This window comes from Erinaceus europaeus, chromosome 11, assembly GCF_950295315.1.
Source record: "Erinaceus europaeus chromosome 11, mEriEur2.1, whole genome shotgun sequence".
Classification (NCBI taxonomy): domain Eukaryota; kingdom Metazoa; phylum Chordata; class Mammalia; order Eulipotyphla; family Erinaceidae; genus Erinaceus; species Erinaceus europaeus.
The window spans coordinates 110,189,190-110,195,941 of record NC_080172.1 but is presented as its reverse complement, the minus strand read 5'-3'; the positions used below and the strand labels follow the sequence as shown (position 1 = coordinate 110,195,941).

Here is a 6,752-nt window from a genome sequence, read left to right as displayed (position 1 = left end):
TGGTAGAAGGAGAGGGATTGTTTAGGCCTTTCTTCTTTTGTAATTGCTTATACAGAGGACTTAGTTCAGAATTATTATTGCTGAATAATAATTATTATTGCTGGGGCTATTGCTGGGGCTCAGTGCTGTCACTACGAATCCATTGCTCCTGCTGGCTATTTTTACCATTTATTTATTTTAAAAATCATCTCTATTTATTGGGTAAAGATAGGCAGAAATCGAGAGGGTAGGGGATGAAGAGGGAGAGAAACAGACACCTGCAGCACTGCTTCACTACTCGCAAAGCTTCCCCCTGCAGGTGGAAGATGGGGATTCCAGTCGGAGTCCTTAAGCATTGTAACATGTGCACTCAACCAGGTGTTTTACCACCTGGCCCCACCATTTTTTTTGGGGGGGTGGTTGGACAGAGAGAAATTGAGAGGGAGGGGAGTTAGAAAGGGAGAGAGACAGAGAGACAATTACAGACTTGCTTCACCACTCATGAAGTGCTCCTTTGCGAGCGGGGGCTCGAACCCAGAACCTTGCGCAGGTTCTTGCGCGTGGTACTATGTGCACCACCACCCGACCCCCTAGAATTATAGATTTTAAAATGAACTTTTGCTAGGTATTTCTCATAACCACTATGTTTTCATACTTCTTGATATGAAAACTTCATACTTGTTTTATATTTTCCTTCATTTATCCTTTCCTTCAGAAAAAAGTGAAAAATTTAAAGTTCATTTTTAATATGGATTCTCTGACTTCTGGCTATTCATGAGCCATCTTTTAGAGAATCATAAAACTTATCTGAGATTTCAGGGAAGTAATTTACAAAAAAGAAAAAAATTAAATAAATAAAAATAAAAGGAGAACTCACGTTCCCCACCAGAGGGAGACAGTTTTTTTCTCTTTAAAACTTAAATTCTGATGAACACAGATTTGAAGAATACAAGGTTTACTAGGGTTGATTAATACCCAGGGGGAAAAACGAACTTACAGTCTAATTTGTTTACTTTTGTCTTTTAGTATCAAATTATTTTTTAGATCCAAGTTCTGTTCTGCCAGCACAGTAAATGCTACTTAACATGCAAAGAACTTTAAGAGCTACTTGTTATTTCAGTGTCGACTTGATCTCTAATTATATTAGTATGGATATAGATAGGACACTGATAGTATAACAACATGGAATGATTTAGCATTAATTACTTCCTGTAGTAAGACATTTACAAATCAACCCCAAGCTAATAAAGACAAGGGACATGGTGGTATAGAGAAGTGGAAGCTAGTAACGCTGTCTCTGGCTATTGGCAAGAATGTACATACCGAAATAAACTGAACTGAGTCAATTTGCAATATTTTGCAACATTTATGAAAATTTTTAAACAGAAATTTACTTGCAATAGTTGCTAAATTAGGAAGAACAATCTCCTATCTATGGCTTTCTGTGGTTAGGATAATTAAACATTTTACCAAAAATGTAGAAAGTTGAGCAGAGATTTATACTGTAAGGCCTATTGTACATTTTTTTTTTAAACAGTCCAGTTTCATGCCTAATTTAATAGACTGAGTGTTATATCTATATGCCCAGTGTAATTACTTGGACATTTCATTCTTTTCACTGGTTCTTTTTGGAGACCAGTTCAGATCTGACCTTGTACAACTAAAAAAATTTTTTTTAATTACTGTGAAACATTTTACAAATCCAATTAGTACACAGCGGAACCTTCTCAGCCCACTGCACTTGACACTCGCTGGGTGCTGCTGAAGTAGCCTCCCCACATGGATTGTGATTGTTAGCTGCTTACTCTTTGCCATTTTCAGAGTATAGGCAGCTAAAACACAGAGTAATTCTCAGTTGTTCACATTGAAAAGTGAGATAACATGAAGGCATCAAGGAAAATATGTTTCTGTTTGAGAGAGTAAGATTTTCTTCATAGGGAGTTGGGCGGTAGTGCAGCAGATTAAGCAGCAGGTGGCGCAAAGCACAAGGACATGCATAAGGATCCCGGTTCGAGCCCGGGCTCCCCATCTGCAGGGGCGTGGCTACACAGGTGGTGAAGCAGGTCTTCAGGTGTCTTTCTCTCCCTATCTGTCTCCCCCTCCTCTCTCCACTTCTCTCTGTCCTATCCATCAACGACAACAATAATAACTACAACAATAAAATAACAAGGGCAGCAAAAGGGAATAAATAAATATTTTTTTAAAAAAGATTCTCCGCAGAATGTAGGGGAAGCAAATGAATGCTTTGGAAAAGTGCAGAGTGTCACTTAAATTTCATTTGCTTCAGGTATCATGTAATCATCAAGCTCAGTTAATAATTCTGCTTTTATATTTGTCAGGATCTCAATATTTTTTCAATATGAGGTTTGCTCCAGTGTGCTTTACATGACACTTCATAATTAGTGGTACTTGAAAATTTTGCAGTTTTAAAAATTCATACAACATTCTTAGTTATGATTTATAAATGATTTTAAAGTATGATTAACATTCATCTTTACAAGTTATATGCAAACAAATATGCAAATTTATAAATAAATATGCAAACATATAAAATGTTTTTGAATTAAGCAGTCCTTAACATTTTTAATGAAATCAATATTTTATTCATATTTTGCACACAATTTTGAGTACTTACTGATTTGAGGGGGTCTACAGCATATAGACCTTTTCATATTATAACCTCTAGCTACCAGCATTCCCCGGCCAGCAGGGCGGTGAGCAGGGGCTAGCAACCCAATGAGACCTGAAATGATAGGGACAAGAGACGCGAAGAACGAGAGCAAGTCAAGTTTCTGATCAAGCTCTAAATTTTATTGAGAATACAGGCATTATAAGGCTTTGGGGAAGGAGAGGGAATGCTGGAGGAGGGGAAGGGGGAGCAAACTTCAAAGAGGAATGTTCCTTGCAACAAATGGCAGGAACCAAACTGTGTGTTGACTCACTTGATTACTGATAAATGGTTTACCTAAGGGGAAATGGCCTGCCCAGGGGGGAATTAACATTTGTCTTGAGGGGTTCTGTTGTCTCAAAGCTTATCATCTATAAAGCAGAGAAATGGCTCCTGGCACCAGCACCAGGAAGGAAATGAGAATGAGTTTTTGTTTTATTTATTCATTTTTTTCCATGAAAACTAAGAGGATGTTTTCAAGAGACAAATCTAATAGGTACTGCTTAGTTGTTTATTGATGTAATTAATATGGTTCTTTCTTATTCTCTGAAATATTAAGCTTACAAGGATCCCCTACTTAAAAAAAATATTTTATTTATTTATTTGTTGCCCTTGTTGTTTTATTGTTGCAGTTATTATTGTTGTTCTTGTTGTTGGATAGGGCAAAGAGAAATGGAGAGAGAAGGGGAAGACAGAGGGGGAGAGAAATATAGACACTTGTAGACCTGCTTCATTGCTTGTGAAGCAGCTCTCCTATAGGTGGGGAGCCCGGGCTCGAACTGGGATTCTTGTGCCAGTCCTTGCACTTTGCACCATGTGCGTTACCGCCCAACTCACTCCCTACTTCTTTAGGAAAGAAAATGTTTGGATCTCAGAAAGACATCAACAAAATGGCCCTAACTTCATGGGATGGTGGATAATAAAGGCTAATGACTTGAGCTGTTCACCATAGGACTTTAATGTGTTAAACCAAAAAGGAGAACACAGGGTCCATTCTGAGATAAGGAAAGGATTATTGGAAAAATGTACCTGACAGATGTCACCATACCAGAGCATAGCTTATAGCTTCAATAGCTAGACTTTATATGTTAACTCTTTTTCAGCCACCAGGTTTCAGATGCTACCATGATGTCAACCAGACTTCCTTAGACAGGTGACCCCACCAAAATTTCCTGAAGCCCCACTTCCCCAGATCCCTGCCCCACTAGAGAGGCAGACTGGGAGTATGGATCGACCTATCAATGTCCATGTTCAGCAGGGAAGCAGTTACAGTAGCCAGACCTTCCATAATGACCCTGGGTCCATACTCTCATGGGGTTAAAGAACAGGAAAGCCATCAGGGGAGGGGATGGGATATGGAGCTCTGGTGGTGAGAATTATACCCCTCTTATCCTATGGTTTTGTCAGTGTTTCCATTTTATAAATAAATAAATTTAAAAAATTAAAAAACAATAAAAACTAACAAAAAAAACTTCAGCTGTTTTACAAAAATCTCTTCAAAAAGTTAACTGTATCAAAAAACTTATTCTACTTATCAGCACACACTCATATTTGAATGTTCAATTTTAGTTCTTCCTTTACAAAGATTTCTTACCATCAGGGCCTTCTCTACAATTCATACTGATTATATATAGGTCAGTCAGGAAAACATTTTTATGTATTCTTTCTGGGCAAGGACTAGCTATTGAGGGAAGAAACGTAGAAAAAAAATGGACAACACACAGATGAGATCTACATGTTCTTAAATTTTTATAAGTAGACAGGCTTCATTAATTTATTAAGTGACACATCCCCCGAGGGAATACAGTTTCTACAAAATACGGTGAAAAGGATTTATTTTGCACTGCAACTCTGATGCATCAGGAGTCGCTCACTAGAATGCTGTGTAGGGAAAGGTTCTGAGGTTGTGCCATCATCGGTACCAATACCATCATAGTTTTGTTATTCTTTGTCAAAATGTAGAATCTTTTTTTTTTTTTTTTTTTTTTTTGCCTCCAGGGCTCTGTGCTCACACTATGAATTCACTGCTTCTGTTGGCCATTTTTTCTACTTTATTGGATAGCACAGAGAGAAATTGAAAGAGATGGGGAGATAGGGAGAGAGAAAGATAGACACCTGCTGACCTGCTTTGCTGTTTGTGAAGCGACCCCCATGCAGGTGGTGAATTAAAGACCTTGAACTTGGATCCTTGCTTGGGTCTTTGGGCAGAGTACTGTGTGTGCTTAACTGGGTGTGCCACTCACTGTCTGTCCCCTTAGAATTTGTTTTTTAGTTTAGTAATAGCTTTTCCTTTACTGGAGAATGAGAACTTATTATCTACTTAATTCTCTCTTTAAGCTGTTAGAAACTTAGGTGAAAAGTTTTGATATAACTTTATCCTTTTTCCTTAGGACAAAGTCCTTCTTGTTGATTACCTGCTTCTCCCCCTTTTTATTTTGTGGATTGTATTCCTATACTGTAAATTGTCTTAAAGAGCTAATTGCTTATTTTTTTTAGAACTTCTTTATAAATTACACCATGTCCTGGACCCTAAAGAGGAATAGACTATATGTACCTTTAAGGCATAGAGACCACTGAGCTTGATCTTGTGATGCTTGAGTGAGTGAATGAATAAATGAGTTTAGAGAGAATAGAAACCATGAAAAAAATCATGTTGGAATATAACTGACCAAGGGAAGCATCAAACTAGAAATGAGTTTTGACTAACACCTTTAAAAAGGCATAGACTGAAGATTGGAGCTGGAGAAATGACTTGGGGAAGAATAAAGTTTTTGCAAGATTTAGTGTCATAGTGCATTATTATTATTATTTTAGAAAATTATTCTCCCTTTTGTTGTCCTTGTTTTTTTTTTTTTTTGTAGTTATTATTGTTGTTGTCGTCATTGCTGTTGGATAGGACAGAGATAAATGGAGAGAGGAGGGGAAGACAGAGAGGGGGAGAGAAAGACACCTGCAGACCTGCTTCACCGCTTGTGAAGTGACTACTCTGCAGGTGGGGAGCCAGGGCTCAAACTGGGATTCTTACACAGGTCCTTGCACTTTGTGCCACGTGCCCTTAACCCGCTGTGCTACCGCCCAACTCCCCACATTATTATTTTTTAAAATATATATATATTTCAAATTGACATAGCAGAAAGAAATTAAGAGGTAAAGGGAAAATAGAGAGGGGGAAAAAGAGAGGTAAAGAGAGGGAGAGAGAGGGAGAGGGGGGGAAGAGAGAGACTTTCAACACTGCTTCACCGCTTATGAAGCTTCCCCGTTTGAGGTGGAGAATGAGGACTTGAACTCAGGTCCTTGTGTGTGGTAATGTGTATGCTCAACCCACTGTGCCACCACCTGGCCTTGTGCATATAATATGTTACACACACACACACACACACACACACACACACACACACTTTGACTCCTTAACGAACCTGTTTGCGTAGGTGGAATGTAAGATTTTTTTGTTTTGTTTTTGTTTTCAGAGCATGAACACAGTCCCTCACTACCACAAATTATGCAGTCGAATTTCCCTCATTTTGGGAAATCGCAGGGGTCAGCACATCCGAGTGCAATGGATAAACCTCTCCTTGGGAAAACCACCTTCGTGATCATGGTGTCTCTCCTGCCAGGTAAGTATAAGATTTTTTTTTTTTTTGTTTCCAGGGTTATTGCTGGGATTTGATGCCTGCACTATGAATCCACTGCTCCTGGAGGCTATTCCCCCCTTTTTTTTTGCCTTTGTTGCTTATCGTTGTTATTATTATTGTTGTCGTTGTAGGATAGGATAGAGAGAAGTCGAGAGAGGAGGGTAAGATAGAGAGGGGGGAGAGAAAGACAGACATCTGCAGACCTGCTTCTCCACTTGTGAAGCAACCACCCTGAAGGTGAGGAGCCTTGGGCTCCAACCGGGCGCCTGTCCTTGAGCTTCAACCCGACCCCTGGAATGTAAGATTTTAAAGCAAGGTTTTTTTTTTCCTTTTCTTTCAGATCATGTGTGCATGTGTGATTTCACTGTTCTGGGTCACTTTTTTACATTCAGATAGGGAAAAAAGGGAATCAGAGAGGGTAGGAGAGAGAGAGAGGGAGAGAAATAGAGATATTGAGGAGATGCACAGCACTG

General features: G+C 38.9%; 1 non-coding gene across 1 annotated transcript; it reads right to left on the bottom strand.

The window, feature by feature from the left end:
- Window positions 1-6,110: 6,110 nt before the first annotated feature.
- Window positions 6,111-6,269, bottom strand: LOC132541502 (U1 spliceosomal RNA). Its single transcript, XR_009552667.1, has one exon. It is a non-coding gene; the product is annotated as a U1 spliceosomal RNA (small nuclear RNA).
- Window positions 6,270-6,752: the final 483 nt, after the last annotated feature.